The sequence below is a fragment of the Hypanus sabinus genome, chromosome X2 (assembly GCF_030144855.1).
Source record: "Hypanus sabinus isolate sHypSab1 chromosome X2, sHypSab1.hap1, whole genome shotgun sequence".
Classification (NCBI taxonomy): Eukaryota; Metazoa; Chordata; class Chondrichthyes; order Myliobatiformes; family Dasyatidae; genus Hypanus; species Hypanus sabinus.
Genome location: NC_082739.1, coordinates 35,277,680 through 35,295,958, shown reverse-complemented (window position 1 = coordinate 35,295,958; position 18,279 = coordinate 35,277,680). Strand labels below are relative to the sequence as shown.

Below are 18,279 nucleotides of genomic sequence, written 5' to 3'. Positions count from 1 at the left end.
TACGCATGGATAACCTCTTTCTCAATCTAATAAATGTCCGCTCCACTACATTCCAACCGTGTCTCTCCATTAACACACAGATTTAGAATTGTGCTCAGCACTCCCAACATGGCCTCAGTTCAATTGCAGGAAGATTTTGATCCAATGGTGGACCATCCCTTTCAATGAAGGCCAACATCTATTTACCTACTTCACAACTTTCTGTGTCAGTGCATCAATACCCTGTGCTTCTTAAACAAGGACATCTATGCTTAAGATCAGTTCAACATTTAAATAATTTCAAAGGTCAAAGTAAATTTATTATCAAAGTACATTTCTGTCACTATATACAACCCTGAGATTCATTTTCTTGTGGGCATACTCAATAAATCCAAAATAAAGTAACAACCATTATAGAAACAATGAAAGACTGCACCAACTTGGGCTTCAACCAGTGTGCAAAAGACACAAACTGTGCATATACAAAATGAAAGAAATAATAATAATAAATAAATTAGCAATAAATATCGCAAACATGAGATGAAGAGTCTCTGAAAATGAATCCATATGTTATGAGAACATTTCAATGATTCTCAATGAATCACTGAGAATTTCAATGAGAACATTTCAAATTCAAGTGAATTTGAGTGAAGCTGTCCCCTTTGGTTCAAGAGCCTGATGGTTGAGGGGTAGTAACTGTTCCTGAACCTGGTGGTGTAAGCCTTGAGGATCCTGTGCTCTTCTATGTTCCATATCAAATGAAAAACTTCATGTTTTCTCACATTGTATGTCAGCAATTTATTTTATCCACTTATAACCTCTACAACCTGGATCAACATGTTGACATCGTGTGGAGGCTTGTGTGCTTTGAGGACTCTATCAGGCGATGGCAACTCAAGGCCACCCACATTGGGACGGCTGTAGACGAGATGCCAGACGAATATTGATCCAACCCCAGCTCCCATAAAGACAGACTCGCCTCAGCCCCTCCCTGGCCATGCCATACAAAACAAGCTCTTAATATCACAGCAAGTAAGTTGCGTTTTTTTTGGCAACTTGCTTTTTTTTCCTGATCTATTTATCAACAGTAAGCTCCATATTTCATTATTATTATTGTATTTCATCTCTCTTAAATTACTAATACAGAGTGTAAATAAACTGAGGCCTTAGCACTGAGCCCTGAAGCACCTCATTAATTACAACTTGTTAACTTGAAAATAATCTCCCCATCATTTTCTTTCCGCCTGTTGCCCAAGTGGCTATCCATTCTACCCTCAATACCACAAACTTCCAGTTTTGTATTGTGATATAGTGGGATAATATTGCATGCCTGTTACATATGCTTTGGCTTTCCGTTATCAATTCTACAAGTAACCTCCTTAAAAACTCCAATAAATGCATTAAATACTATTTCCTTTGCACAACACAGCCCTATTAATGCATTCCAATAGTTCCTTGATAATTGATGTTTGGCTCACTGGCTTGTAGTTCCCTATTTGTAATTCCCTATATGCTGACTCCCTCCTTTATTGAACACTACTGTAGGATGTGATGTTTTCTAACCTGCTGGATCCTTCCAAAAATCTAAGGAATTTTGGAAGATAATAAACAATGCTTCCACTCTTAGAACCCTATGATGCACACCATGAGGACTAAGGGGTTTTTAAATCTGTGACTACTTTGCAACTTTATAAGACTCTTCATTCCAGCACCATCTTTGACTTTTTCACATAGCCCATAAAGTCTCTATCTCTCATCTATTCATTGAAAATTTGATGTATTGTTTTAAATAATTTCATTAAGAGTTCATTCTCATAGCTTTTATCTAATTTTCCAATCTGTCTGCTTCAGTTAACTCCTACCTTCTAACTACATCGTTAACTCTGTTTAAGATTAAAACTTTGATCCTGGATTTCAGTTTGTCAGTCTCAAATTGAATGTGAAATTCTGTCAAATAATAACTTCTGTCATCTGACCCAGAGAGCTCTTCTATGAGATTCCAATTCAGTTTCATTACACACATCCAAGTAACCTGTTCCCTGATTGAGTCCACTACATTTTCTTCTAGCAAACTGTCTTAAAGGTATTCTATGAACTTATTCTCAGGGCAATATTTACAGATTTGATTTGCCCAGTCCACACAAGGGTAAAATATTTATAACTATAACTATCCCTTGTGACAGTCTTTCAATCTGAGAATGTAAATTCTGAGACATGGCTTAACATGTGTCAACACTGGAACTTCTCTTGTTTAGCAAGCAATGATATCTGTCAACATTACCAGTTGTGTGGATGAAGGGGTTGGTTGGTGGGTGGTACTTGAGGTGGCAGGGGATATTCAACCATCATTAATGTAAGATAATGCTGTCATTTGGAAGAGTGCGTGTCAGAAGCACAATGGATGTCCAAACACAGCGGAGATTTTTCTGGAGCTAGTTTCTTCTGCAATTTGACCTATGGCAACAGCTAGTAAATATTCTACAGAGTAAGGCAGCAAACCATAGAAAAATTAGTTACTTAAAGGTTAAATGCACAGACCTCCTGTTCAGATTTGTGCTGACAATCTTTTAATGAGCAAATTGGATGCAGAACTAGCCGTTCGGAACAAACCAACACAGTTACACAGGGAGCTTACTCAGTAATATAAATAATGCCTAGGCATGTCTGGTTCATGAAAGCAAGACAAATTCTGTTTAATTATTGTCAGATTCTGCATTAGAGTGATGGGGGGAGCTGGGAACACTGCTATCTAATGACACTTATGCACTGATATCCTGAGAAGTGAGAGTACCCTAAGACCATAGGGTTCCACACTTCATCTTAACCTTGATCCAAATATAGAGAAAAGAGCCAAATTCCAGATATGAGTTAAGAATGGCTGTCCCTAAAAAAAAGGGAGAGTTTGTAGAACACCCTAATGGCTCGTCATGTTTGTCACAATGGCGGATGGTTATGGTTGCTATGGTTGTTGGAGTACAATAACCCTAGAGTCAAGACATGACATTATGGTGGTGAATGGAGTGCTTATCAAGCGAGGATAGGAAAGGCTTAGGGGCATCCAAGCCAAACATGGGTCGAGTTTAGATGGTCTCATTGGTCAACATGGATGAGTTGCTCATTGGTCAACATGGGCCGAGTTTAGATGGTCTCATTGGTCAACATGGACCTGTGCTGCATTACCCTTTGACTCTATGCTCTTGACAAGCCTGGGAGATAATATAAATGGTTAATCTGCCTCTGTACCTGGCCTGCTCGTATAATCACTAGAATGTTGTAGCTGGTCCAATTGCATTTATGGCCAATGATACCCTCCCAAAAACTCCCATACCACTTTCCCCCAACCAAGTGACAGATCCAGCAATGGCAACGCCAGGGAGTTCCAAAAGGAGGCAGACTCTCTCTTTTTGCAGATTGTCACTGACAGCGTGCCATACCTGATTGTTGTCCAGGTCTTTCTGCATGCGGGCATGGACTGTTTCAATGAGTACTCTCTCTAATTGTTGGATGAATGCACTGCCATGACACCCAAAAGAACAAAGCAGGAGTTGATTGACACTCCATTCACCACCTAAATATTCATGTCCTCCATCACCAACGCACAGTAGTTCCAGTGGGCACCATTTACAAAATACTCTCCTGCGTTTCTTCAGCACCACCTCCCAAACCCATGACCTTTACTGGAAAAAATGAGAAGGTCAGCAGTGGGTAAATACACTAGCACTTTCAGGTAAACACTATCCTAACTTAGAACCATATCACTTTATGGAGATAGACCTTGCATTGTTGCTTTGGGGTAACTTCACCAGAAGCACTGTAGTGGTTCAATTAAATGGCTTACCACTCATACCTCAGCAATATTTAGGGATTGACTTGATGGTGACACCTACAACCTAAAAGAACAACCTTTTTTTCAATTTGTTGAAAACTTATTGTAAAAATATTTGAAAAATTTAGATTGGCCTGGCAAACTCAGATCCACGCACCTCTGTCTGCCCCTCAACGAATGAAGAAATCTCTTAGCACCATCGTAAGAGGTGAGTCTCAAGAGGTTAATCACTTGTGGCAAGACACCCTGTCTCTGACCTGGTTTTGTGGCCATTGTATTTATGAACTTTCATATAAAACATATCACGCCAAAGAAAAGAATGTGTAGTAAATTAGGAGCTAGCATTGGGACACCAGGTTCATGCAAGTGGGCTACACTCAGTGGAAGGAGTTGTTTTGGCAACTCAGCCCATCTGTTCTGTTGCCAGCTGCTGTTGAGCAGCTTACAATGCTCTGGAGCCTGAAAACTACACCCTTCCAAGGGCTCCCTTACAAGTACACTGCTCATTCCAAAGCTGGCTCCAGCCCAAAGCAGAATGCGTGTGTGGTCAAATGCTAACTTGTGTTGTTACCATTTCTTGGCTCTATTGGATGGGAGGTTTGGAAGCTGTGGAAAGATATTTCTCACATGTCTGTAAAAATCCTTCAAATCTCAAGAGGTAGTGCAATTTCTTAAAGACACAGATCTTCAGAAGATTAAGTTACAATAATAATTATATATTCTTTAATTATTCTCTCAAACTCATTTGAGATCTTTGGTTTAAGAGGTGGGCATGACTGTAATGAGTTTGAATACATAACTGACTAGTTCATCCTGTTTTGGGTTACAGATAGTCAACAACCGATTTAGTCCATAAAGCGGTTAACACTGGCCATATTTAAATAGAGACCTTGATCACTTTGTTTTGTTCATTAAAATGCATAAACCTTCTATTTCACAATGGGTTTGATTGGGCACACCAGGCCTCATACTCCAGAATCAGAGCTGGGGCCTCAAGTCTGTTAAATGACTTTGATTAATTTTCCCAGTGTACTACCTCTAGGTTTGTTGATGAAGATAAATGGTAAATTGGGAGAGTGACACTAAGAGTATGTGGGCAGATATGATCAGCTTAATTGAGTGAGCAAAAAGATGGCAGGTGAAATGCAATGGGTGCAGATGTCAGATTATCCAATTTAACAGGAAAATTAGCAAAATAGTTCATTTTTAAATCATAGGAAATTATTAAAATTTGGTGATCAGGGAAATCAGGGCATAGGTGTTGGCTTATTTTTGGCACATGTACTGAGATACAGTAAAAAGCTTTTGTTTTGTCTGCCATGAAGACAGATCATGCTTTACATATGTACATCGAGGTAGTCAAAAGAACACAGGATGCAGAATATAGCGTTGAAATAATGAGCAAAGTGCAGTACAGGTAAAAAACCAAAGTGCAAGGGCCACAATGAGGTAATTTGGAAGATCAAGAGCTTAGACTTTAGCATATGAGAGGTCCATCCAAAAGTCTGCTAACAGTGGGATAGAAGCTCTCCTTGAGTCTGGTGGTCCATTGTCTCAACTTTTATATCTTCTGCTTGATGAGAGAGGGAAGAGAAAGTCACTCAGGTGGGACAAGGTCCTTGATTATGTTGGTTGCTTTCTTGAAACAGCTGGAAGTGTAGACAGAGTTATTGGAGGAGTGGTTGATTTATGTGATGGATTGGACTGCATTAAGAACTCTGAAATTTCTCCTGGGTCTGTTCATTACATAAACTGAGAAAGGTGATGGATGTGTAGGTACAAGCAAGTAACTGGCCTTGTCAAATGGAATGTTGGCTTATTGCAAGCGGGATGGAGAACAACATTAAGGAAGAATTGCTGCAACTGGACAGGATTTTGATGAGGCCCACATGGATTATGTCATGGAGTTATGATCTTTTATTTTATTTTTATTTAGGGATAGAGCACAGTGAGCGAACCTTCTGGCCCAATGAGCTTGTGACCAATTAACCTACTAACCCGTATGTCTTTGGAATGTGGGATGAAAATGGAGCACCTGGAGGAAACCCATGTGGCTACAGGGAGAACGTGCAAACTGGCGCTTTTAAGGTGTTGTGCTAGCTGCTATGCCACCGTGATTTGTTTGATTTTGATGTGTTGCAACAAAAATCACTAGACTCGAGGACCTGTAGTCCCTTACCTTGATACAATATTTTCTCATTCTAGACTCTCCCACCGTCTGCCCAGTCAATGAAATTCTCTTTCCATTGTATAAGTGTATAGCTTTCCTTGTAAGGAATTAAATCCATGGATCCTATCAGTTTTGATCTACTTAAAAGATAGAGTAGTTTCAACGGGACAGCTGGCCTCTTTTGCTCCATTTTCTTATGGTCTTATGTTCCATCCTGTCCATCTCCACAAAACTTCACAGTTCATTCTTCACATGCCATGCCTCCCCAGCGTCGAATATTTGAATAAAGAAAACTACACGTTTTCTTCTGACGCACAGCCAGAGATGCACAAGTGCCTGCCAATTCTCTTTTTTTTTCTCTCAGCCACAGAAATTAAATTAGCTTTTAGATTTGCAAAATTTTTTTAAAAAGTTTTAACAAGCTTTTAGATTTGGCTCAGTTTTTGGTCTCACTTGGAGGAACATTCCATTATTATAGAGCACCACCTCAAGTGAGCATTGCCATAAGATATAGAGGAAAAGCAAATTCTCTTTAACTTTCAGAGATGGATATTAAAGTCAATTGGATTATTTTTAAAAACTTTTGAGCATCGTAGACTGATGTAGAATTTTGTGCCTTGCACAGGGTTACCACATAGCTGATAAATGTTCCAAGCTTTAATTCTCAGGACAAACATTGTTTCGGTTGATCGTGGTATACTGGCCACCTTCAAGCTCCCTATGGTCTTCCTGTCATGGGGCTCTCTGTTCCAGGAATTGTTAATTCATAGATTAATTGTTGTTGAATCTGCCAAGGGCCAATTATTTCATACAATAATTAGGTATTTAATTGTAACCAAATTTAGCAGTTTTGGATCAGCAGACTACAGATGTGAATGAGCAAAGCTCACTTTTCTTATTGAACTGCAAAACATAAATTTTAAGCTTTGGAAAAAATATTCAGATGGAGTATAGATCATCAACTCATGCCACATTTAACTGTTTAAGAACATCCTAGAATTTGAGGTCCAAATTATGGACTACTTGATAAGATATCTAATTGGGAAAATGCTTGAGCATTTGTTATTTAACAATTCTGACTAACTATAGCACAAGAAGTTATAAAGTAGAAGTCTGCTCCATCATTCAATAAGATCAGGACTGATCCACTCAGCATCAATTTAAAAATTAACCATTCAGTTTTTTTCCTTTTTAGATTCACCCTTAAAAATCCAAATATCCTTTAATGGCACAACATTTTTTAAGGTTCTTCAGTGTCTCTCCATCATTTGATGCAGTTCCAATCAATGCCTTTTGAAGGATGTTTCCCATAACTAATGTGCTTTGGGTAAAATTGAATAATCTAAGAGTAGTTAATAGAATTTGAAGATAAATTTGGAGGAAGCCATGGATTGATGTTGGAGATCATTTAAGGAGGGAAGAGAAGGTTGAAGTTGCCATGGCTATGATTCTTCTGCAAATTAGCACGACCTATTCTGAGAAATCCATTATCATGGAAAGTATTGAACCAATGTATGGTATTCAAATAATGTGGGCCTGGAAAAACCATTGAATTGTATTACTGTTGGCTGACCATCAAGGGCAGGATTATGATCTTTGAACAATAAAGTTACACTATGGCAAAAGCCAGCATCACTGCATCAGAAAATGTTGTGGTGGTAAACACCCAGGAGCAGAGATGCATCATTAACATCGTTTTTTCACACTTGTTCAGGCTTAAATTCCTCCCTTATGAAGGCAGTCATAAGATATTCATTGAGAAACAGGGTAGTGTCCATTTGCACACATCAGTTACAGTTTTGGACTTTGGTAGACCCTATCCTTTCCTTAATCATCCTCTTGCTCCTTGTTTGCATTCATTTAATTGTATTTAGCTTTCATACAGTTTCTTTGCTTTTCTAATTTCTCTCCAGATATCACTGCTCCATTTTCCAAGCTTTCTGCTACATTAAGCACTCAGTGATTGACATAAACTACTCTTTTCTGTCTTATCCTACAGCATATGCGTTTTGTCACTCGAGGGCAGATCACAGCCTTTTCTTTGTAGACACCAGAGACTGCAGATGCTGGAATGTGGAGCAACTCACAGTCTGCTGGAGCAGCATCTGTGGAGAGGAGAGGAATTGTTAATATCTTGGTTTGTTAGTTAGTATAGGTTCTTCGGCCGACTTTCTGAAAGAGGCAGCTAAAGAGATTGCGGAGGCATTAATAATGATCTTTCAAGAATCACTAGATCTGGAAAATTTCATACGTCACTCCTTTCTTTAAGAAGAATTTAAGGGAATTATAGGCCAATTAGCCTGACTTCAGTGGTTGGGAAGATGTTGGAGTTAATTATTAAGAGTGATGTTTTAGGGTACTTGGAGGCACATGATAAAATAGGCCAAAGTCAGCATGGTCTTCTTAAGGGGAAATCTTGCCTGACAAAACTGTTGGAACTCTTTGAGGAAGTAACAGGCAGGATAGACAAAGGAGAGTCAGTGGATGTCGTTTACTTGGATTTTCAGAAGGCTTTTGACATGGTACTGCAGATTGGGCTGTTTAACAAGATAAGAGTGCATGGTATTACAGGAAAGATATTAGCATGGATAGAAGATTAGCTGATTGGCAGGAGGCAGAGTCAGAATAAAAGGGACCTGTTCTGGTTGGCTGTAAGGTCGTGCACTCTGGTAGAAGGAATAAAGACGTAGACTGTTTTCTAAATGGGGAGAAAATTCATAAATCTGAGGTGTATAGGGACTTGGGAGTCCTTTTGAGGTTGAATCGATGGTAAGGAAGGCAAATACAATGTTAGCATTCATTTCAAGAGGACTAGAACATAAGAGCAAGGATGTGATGCTGAGGTTTTATAAGACATTGCTCAGATCACACTTGGAATATTGTGAGCAGTTTTAGGCCTCGTATCTAATAAAAGATGTGCTGGCATTGGGGAGGGGCCAGAGGAGGTTCATGAGAATGATTCTGGGAATGAAAGGGTTAACAAATGAGGAGCATTTGATGGCTCTGGGCCTGTACTTGCTGGAGTTTAGGAGAATGAGGGGGGAAACCTCATTGAAACCTATCGAATATTGAAAGTCTAAGACACACTGGATTTGGAGAGGAAGTTTCCTAAAGTGGGTGAGGTTAGGACCAAAGGGCACAGCCTCGGAATAGAGGGACATCTACCTAGTACAGAGATGAAAAGGAAGTTCTTTAGCCAGAAGGTAATATATCTGTGGAATTCATTGTCATGGATGGCTGTTGAGTCCAAGTCATGAGTATTTAAAGCACAGGTTAATAGACTCTTGGTTAGTCAGGGCATCAAATGTTACGGGGAGAGAGCAGGAGAATGGGGTTGAGAAGGGTAATAAATCAGCCATTATCAAATGGTGGGGAAGACTTGATAGGCTGAATAGTCTTATGCTCTTATGGAACTTTTGTCCCAACCTCTTATCCTACGCCAAGATCAATCTAACACTTCCCTCTGTAATAACCCTCCATTTTCCTGTCATCTATGATTTTCTTCCATGAAACCTTGCATCAGTTTTGACCCAAAACATCAACAATTCCTTTCTCCTACAGATGCTGCTTGAGCCCTTGAGTTTCTCCAATACTTTGTTTGTTGCTTCACCCTTTGTGGGAACATGGTTCTACTGAACACAGAGTTTACTGCAGATGCTGTGGTCAGATCAACACGTACAAGCAAGCTGCATGAACTCAGCAGATCGGGCAGCATCCGTTGAAATGAGCTGTCAATGTTTCGGGCCAAGACCCTTCTTCAGGACAGAGACAAAGTCTCTGACTTCAGACTTCAGTCCTGACGAAGGGTCTCAGCCCGAAACATTGACTGCTCATTTCAACAGATGCTGCCCGACCTGCTGAGTTCATCCAGCTTGTTTGTATGTGATGGTTCTACTGAGCCCTTTGGATCTCCTTCTGAAATAACTACCTCTGCTTTGGGACTGACTGACCTTCGTGTAGCTGTTTGCAGTTCATTTTTGCAAAATGATTTCTCATTCTGGTAAATTGCCTATCCCCCAGTTGAAAGTTATTCATATCTTCATCTTATTTACTTTGATTCCCTTCATAACTATACTAAGCTGAACTATCGCAAGAAGTTCTCCCACTTTGCCTGCACAGCCTCACTCCTTAAAATTAAATCACCACATTCACGTTGAGCTTATTATACCTGCACTAAAGGCATTCTCCTGCGTACATTGCAGAGTTCTCCGTTATGGTACTGGTGAAGCCATGAATCAGGAAAATAGAAGATATTTTGGAGTCATCTGTAGGAAGAATCTCATCAATGAAGGAAATGTGAAGAAGGTGGAGGACCTAGCAGAATTGAATGGATTTCTTACAGGAGGCAGGGTGGAGGAAGTATAGTCAAGGAAGTCATGGGAGCTTATGGACCTATAGTACATACTTGCAGTGGGTCTGCCTCTGGAGATAGAAATATAGACATCCAGAAAAGAAAGTGAAAAGTCAGAGATGCCCAAGTGAACGCAAAAGCTGGCTGGAACATTGCTGTAAAAGTAATTAAGTATTTGAGTGGGGTTAAGATCCCCCATCACCCAGAACATTCCCTCTTCTCATGGCTACCATTAAGGAGGAGGTACAGGAGCCCGAAGACACACACTCAGCATTTTAGGAACAGCTTCCTCCCCTCCACCATCAGATTTCTGAATGGACAATGAACCCATGTACACTACCTCCCTATGTTTCCCTTCTCTTTATATATATATGTATAAGCTAGGGTGCCTAAGACTTTTGCACAGTACTGTATTTGTCAATGTGGAGCAGACAGCAAGTTTGTAAACCTGGCTGGGGCAAAGGATGTTGGGAATGGTGAGGGTGGAGCATCGCGGGAGGGGTGTAGGACAGGTGGCAGAGAAGAGAAGAAGTGCCAGCGGCAGGGTAGGGTGGCACAGATGCATTCACACCCAGCCTTGAGACACCAGGCGAGGTCATTTGATTCCAGACAATTAGCTTATTGATCATTACAGAATGTCTCTCTGGTGCTTCCTACTCCCTCCCCTCTCCCTTCCCCTTTTCCCAACCATGATTCCCATCTCCCTGCCCCCTTCCCACTCTCAGTCCACAATAGAGACCCATATCAGAATCAGGTTTATCATCACTCACATATGTCGTGATTTTTTTCCCGGTAGCATTCCAGTGTAATACATAAAATTACTACAGTACTGTGCAAAAGTCTTAGGCACCCTAGCTATACACACACACACACACATAAGCACACACACTTCTGGTAAATTGGGCTGTCAGTTAATTGGAACAGCCACCTGTTTGGGCCAAATCTTAAAGAACAGAAACTAATTGAGAAAATAGCCAGGATTCTCTCCATTTATTTGGGACATTCTGCCACTTAACTGGGGCAGGAGACTGTTGCTGAACGTTTTCTAGCTAGCGTCAGTTGTGTGTGCTTGTGTTCAAAATCCAGTGATTTTTGTCACTGACAGTTGGTGAGAAATCAGAGTAAGGCAATTCAGAACTGTTTTGCTCACTGCAGTTTCAAGCATTCAGGCTTGGAGATGCCAGAAACAGTTAGGAGTGAACATGAAACAATTTCGCTACTTCCACAAACTAGGATCTATGAAGAATTTGTAAGTATGACCAATCATCTTGAATGTCACAATGAAAATGAAGATTTAGAGGATGAAGTCACTGATAACATTGTATGAAAGCAGTCCGTTATCTACACTAGGTGTCTGCGCTGATTCAATCAAAAGAACAGCACAGTGTACACTGGATTAAATTCCCCTTAGATATCTACCTATAGTTTTATAGTACTGTAGTAGCATTGATAGTGTTCTACTGTGTTCTGTTTTTCATTTAAATACATAATTTGTTAAAAGATAGTTTGTTTTTTTTATACCTTTTTAACTATTTCCATGAAACTTCTGCTAATTGGGGCAGCCACTTAATTGGGCCAAAATGTATTGGTCCCAATGTGTCCCAATTAACCAGAACCCACTGTATATATATTAGAATCCCCATCTCCATTTCCTGACGCTAGTGTCCAGTGGAATGGCTGTTCGGCAGCAGGGCATGTTCCATTGTGGAGGACCAATAAAGGGAAAGCAGGAGGTGGAAGTTTATCCCAGAATTATGAGGAAGGAAAGGTCAAAGGTTGGCCTTGGAAAATCAATGGAGTGTGGGATGAACTCCTGGAAGAGTCAGGAGAAGCTATCAGACGGAACAAAGGAGGTTGCTTATGCGAGATCATGGATGGAGGCCACAGGAGAGATTAGATGTAGGAGAATGTGAATAGAATTGCAGGTGTAGATTATACAGTCATCAAGCATAAGTAGGACCAACTCACCTGTGCTGACCAGGTTGCCTAACTGAGCTCATCCCATCTGCACGCTCTCGATCCATATCCCCCTATACCTTCCCTATCCATGGAGTCATTTAAATGCCATTGCTTGGGAGATGTTTGGGGAAGAATCATGAGGTGGTTTATGTAATGAATTGACATGGGAAGGTGGTAATTCAGAATACAGACTCGGCAATTGCCCCAGTCCTGCCAAGCCACAGGCAGTATGGCAGCAGTGTAGCTTTCTGCCTGGCCTTTCGCTGTTGTGGAAAACTCGGCCTGTGGTGTCCGTGTCCAAAAGGTTACCATTGCTGGTGGCATATTTTAACTGACATTTTCAGTAAAGCAGAGACACAGGTCTCTCTCCACAGATCCTGCCTGAACTGCTTAGTGTTTCCAGCATTAACTGTTTTTATTTCAGATTTCCAGCAACTGCAGTTTCTCTGTATTTTCATAGGCCTTTATTTCCTTGATCAGGATGGAATTAAACCCTTCTCATCTGCTCCCCTGAACTTAAGGCATGGAGGACACAATCTGGAATCATCCTTATTAGGATTACATGGGCTTTCCTTTATCCACGTCCAAACATAATACAAGCCAGCTCTTTCACTGCACCAGCCCATTACCTGCAACCTGAGCCTTTCAATTACTCTGTCAGTCTTAACTAGTTTTTTGTGTGAGGGCTATCATTTAACGCTAAAATAAACTGTATTTTTAAAACACAGCTAGAACCAGTAACTCTCCAGGGAGCCAAACACAAGGGCAAAACCTTTCCCAGCCTCCACTTAATAGTAGCGATGCAACATATGGCCTTGTTTATTTAATGCTCACTCAGTTATATGAAGCGAGGCTAGTCACAGCTTACATTAACCAGTCACCAAGAGGGCTAATGCAATGCCTCCCCCCCGCCCCGAGAAAACACCCCACTCCAATCCTCTAATTGGCTACTGTAACAAGTTACAGTAGCTGTGACTCAGCTGTCATCATTGTGCTTAAACAAATTTAGCGGGTAACAGCCTAGCCGATCACTAAGATCCTGGTGTGGATTGAGAAGCCCTTGCTGGGAAGTGATAGTGTATGTTTAAAGTTGTAGGGCAGTTAGGGAAGCATGAAGTTTTCAGAGCTTGCATTTTTTTAAATCATCATTGCAAAATTGCAAATGTCAAGTACATATAGTGGCTAATAATCTCCTCCGTATTTTGGAAGATCATTGGTTCAGATTCCAACACGTAAGATTCAGCACCAGATGAACTTCACCTTAACTAGCTTCCACCACTGGCATAACCTTGAACAAGGAGACAGCTACACAACTAGCATAATCACTTAAACCTGAGTTGTGTGGGAACTCTTCTTGGACTGATGGTAAATCTCTGGAACTCTCCATTCCAGTGTACTGTGGAGGCTATATCATTGTCATACTTATAGAAGAAATAAGTATATTCAAAGTTCAAAGTAAATTTATTATCAAAGTACATGTATGTCACCATATGCAACCCTGAGATTCATTTTTCTTGTAGACATACTCAATACATCTATAGAATAATGATCATAACAAAATCAGTGAAAGACTGCACCAACTTGGACATTCAACTAGAGTGCAAAAGACAACAACAAGAAAGAAAAAAATAATAATAAATAAATAAGCAATAAATATTGAAAACATGAGATGAAACGTCCTTGAAAGTGAGTCCATAGGTTGTGGGAACATTTCAATGATGGGGTGAGTGAAGATGAGTGATCCCCTCTGGTTCAAGAGCCTGATGGTTGAGGGGTAATAACTGTTCCTGAACCTGGTGATGAGAGTTCTGAGGGTCCTGTACTTTTTTCCTGATGGCAGCAGTGAGAAGAGAGCATGTCCGGTTTGGTGGGGAGTCCCTGAAGATAGTTGCTGCTTCCCTGTGGCAGCAGTTCATGTAGATGTGCTCAATGGTGGGGAGGGCTTTACCCGTGATGGACTGGGCCATATCCACTACTTCTTGTAGGATTTTCCATTCAAGGGCACTGGTGTTTCCATACCAGGCTGTGATGCAGCCAGTCATTATACTCTCCACCACACACCTATAGAAGTTTGCGAAGGTTTTAGATGTCATGCTGAATCTTTGCAAGTTCCTAAGGAAGTAGAGGCGCTGCCATGTGTTTTTCATAACTGCACTTCTGTGCTGTACCCAGGACAGGTCCTCCGAAATAATAACACCAAGAAACTTAAAGTTGCTGACCCTCTCCACCTCTGATCCTCCAATAAGGACTGTCTCATGGACTTTTTCCATCACCTGGAATCTATAATCAGCTCCTTGGTCTTGCTGACACTGAATAAGAGGTTGTTACTGTGGCATCACTCAGCCAGATTTTCAGTCTCCCTCCTATATGCTGATTCTTCACCACCTTTCATTCAGCCTACGACAGTGGTGTTGTCAACAAATTTGAATATGACATTGGAGCTGTACTTAGCCGCAAAGTCATAAGTGTAAAGTGAGTAGAGCAGGGGGTTAAGCACACAGTCTCATGGTACACCTGTGCTGATAGAGATTGTGGAGGAGATGGTGTTGCCAATCTGAACTGACTGATGTCTGCAAGTGAGGAAATCAAGGATCCAATTGCACAAGGAGTCATTGAGGCCAAGGTCTTCGTGCTTATTGATTAGTTTTCAGGGGATGATGGTATTGAATGCTGAGGAGTAGTCGATAAAGAGCATCCTGATGTATGCACTTTTGATGTCTGGGTGTTCCAGGGTTGAGTGAAGAGCCAATGGGATGAGAAGATCAGAGAATTGAGGATTATGGAGAACTGGCAAAGAAGAGGAGCTGAGGCCACCATCAGGTGGCCATAGTCATATTAAATAGCAGAGCAGCTTTGAGGGGCCAAGTGGCCTGCTCCTACCTTCTTGTGTTATGATTGAGACACTAGATAGGAAGCCCAATTGCCACTCAGGTGGATGCTAAACTTCCTGTAATCTTGGTAGAGCAGGCAAATTCTTCCACAGTGTCTGGGCAAAATTTTTTTCTTCCTTTCTAAAGAACAAATTCCATCAATTTCCAGGCACAGGGAGATATATTATGAGAAGAGAACTCTAGAAATTAGGACGGCATTCTGGAGATGTTGGTAATGTTTAAAATGGGCTTCATGGATCAAAAGAAGGGCAGAAATGGGGGATTATAGGAGCTAGTGAACTGTGTAGTAGGAAAAGGTAATTATTGAAAGATTTGTAAGTAAGGGTTAGTACTCTAAAGCTGAAAAACAATGTCAGAACAAAACATGGTGTAGTGTCCCATTACAGGTTATGTAAAACAAGCTATCACTGAAGTTCCTTTTTTTTTGTATTGAAGGAATAAGACTGATTATCATTCAATTCCAGAGAACATTCCTCATATTTTACCTTAAACATGGCTTAGCTTTCTTTGCATAAGATGGCCAGCAATCAGAACAGTTAATGCTCCATCCTTGTTAATTTTTCACCTTTCCAGTTTACTGTGCTGGAACCTAATTTCCACTTACACAACACGCAATCATCTGTAGTAATGAGCTCCACATTGTGAGTCAGAACATGTCTCTTGAATTTCCTATCGAATTTGGGAGTGATTTTGACAGAGGTGGATTATATGAATGAGGTGCAACGAGCGGTAGCAAAGGAGCTGGACTTTCAGCCCACAATGTTGGTGCTGGGCATGATGCCAAATTAACCCGATCCAAGGGTTCCCAACCTTTTTTTATGTCATGGACCCCAGGTTGGGAACTCCTAACTTAATCGCTTCTGCTGCACATGATCCATAACACCCCCCCCCCCCCATTCCCTACATCTTCATGTGTTCATCTAAAAAGCTCATGAATATCACAGTTATATCTGCTTCCATTACCAACTCTGACAGCAAGTTCCTGGTACTCACCACACCCTGTGTACAAGCACTTGTCTTGCCCATTCCTTTAAACTTTTCCCCTTCCACCTTAAAACTATACCCTCCAGTACTTGACATTTCTACTCTGGGGAAAAGATTCTGACTGTCCACCCTATCTACATGTCTCATAATTTTGTAAACTTCTATCAGATTTTCCCTCAGTCTCTGACCTTGCTGAAAAAAAAACAATTGAAGTCTGTCCAACCTTCTTTATAGCTATTACATTCTAATCTGGGCAGCATCCTGCTAAAAGACTTTCCAGTCTTTAACATCTTTTCTGTAATGGGGTGGCTAGAAGTGTGCACAATATTCCAAGTGCGTGCTAAATTAGTTTTATAAAGCTGCATCATGACTTCCTGATGAAAACAAGGCTGCTGTGTACCTTCTTTACCATTCTATCTGTTTGCATTGGCGCTTTTAGGAAGCCTCAGAATTGGACCTCAAAATCCCTCTGTACATCAACACAGTTAAGAATCCTGCATGAAGAGGAAGAAGATTTTCCCCTGCACTTGACCTTGCAAAGCGCAACAGCTGACACTCACCCAAATTAAACTCCATCTGCCATTTCTCTGGCCATAATTGTAACAGATATACATATCTCCTACTATATCTTTTGGTGACCTTCTGCATTATTTATTTATTTGTTTGTTTATTTATTTTAACGATACAGTGCGGAGAAGGTCTTTCCAGCCCTTTGAGCCACACTGCCCTAGCAAACCCCTGACAATACCAGCTAATCCTAACCTAACCACGGGACAATTTACAGTGACCAATTAACCTACCCAGTGGTATGCTTTTGGACTGTGGAAGGAAACTAGAGCACCCGGAGATATCTTATGCGTTCCACAGCGAGAACTCAGAGACCGTGCTGGAATTGAACTCTGAACTCCGATGTTACTGTTGCACTAACCCCAACTCCGCTAACTTTGTGTCACCTGCAAACATGCTAAACAATACTGAAGCAATTGCCAACATTCCTAAACCAACACTTCCCCAGTTTTCTCCCAGATATGAACTAGTTTCTATTTTGTACAGAAGCCCCTGTAGTGAACCCTGCAGAACTGCACTGGCCAAAATAACACTCTTCCATCACTACCCCCTGTCTTCTATGGGCATGCCAATTCTGAATTTAAGCTGTCAATTCACCATGGATCTCTTGCAACTTAATCTTCTTGATCAATCTACCATGAGGGACCTTGCTAAACAGTTTATTAAAATCCACTGCATTACCCTAATCAATCTCCTTGGTCACCTGCTGAAATGTATACCAAGACAGACATAAATTGCTCTGGAAGATTACTAATGTGGTGAAAGATACACTTTATCTATCTAAAGCTTGCTGGTATTCAGTGTCAGAGATATCTGCAAGCGAATTTTCCTAACTGACATACTCCAGAACACTGGCGTGCACATCTCTCAAATGCTACAGGAGTACACTGTTTATAGAGGAAAAGTGAGCGGTTTTGCACGTTCAAGAGATGGTACTGAATTGGTGGCATAACAATAAACATACTGATTGTGTTTGCATATTACATACAGAATGAAAAAAATAATACTAAGGAGAAAGCAGAAAGCATTAAACACAGTAGGTCAGGTAGCATGTGAAGAGGAAGAAGCAGCCAAAATTTCAGGTCAATGACCATTCCTCGAAGCTGTGTCCTGAATGGTTTTACCAAGGGCAGGCAGACAAGCAAGATATGGCAGTGCTGGGACAGGATTGACATGGACAGATAACAGTTCAGGTGGGTACTTGATGGTTGGCAAGAATATAATGGATCGAAGGACCTGATTCTGTGGTATGTGGTTGTATAATTCTACAACTGAGTTCAACTACAGCATGATAGGCCTCTGATGTTAACTCTCCGTGACTGTTGGATGGGTAAGAATGGAACCAGCGTCACCTTGCTAGACCAGGTAACAAGGGTGCTTGACACGATCGCCTTCAGAAAGGTCAGGAGGGTCAGGTGGTGGGGAAGGGTGAAAGGTCATCTTTGTCACAGTAACTTAGGGTGTTGTTTGTAACTTGATTAGAGCTGGTTTGGCACTTTAACCTGGCTAAAATGGAGAACAAATAAAACTACAGATACTGGAACCTGAAGAA

The 18,279-nt window shown here is 40.9% G+C and overlaps 1 long non-coding RNA gene across 6 annotated transcripts in view; it reads left to right on the top strand.

The window, feature by feature from the left end:
• Nucleotides 1–18,279, top strand: part of LOC132385238 (uncharacterized) — a 237,053-nt gene that overhangs the window by 186,422 nt on the left and 32,352 nt on the right. For all 6 annotated transcript variants that reach the window (XR_009509114.1, XR_009509117.1, XR_009509116.1 and 3 more), the window contains 2 exons: nt 3,934–4,013; nt 5,742–5,893. This is a non-coding gene — a long non-coding RNA (uncharacterized LOC132385238). The remainder of the gene's footprint in view (nt 1–3,933; nt 4,014–5,741; nt 5,894–18,279) is intronic.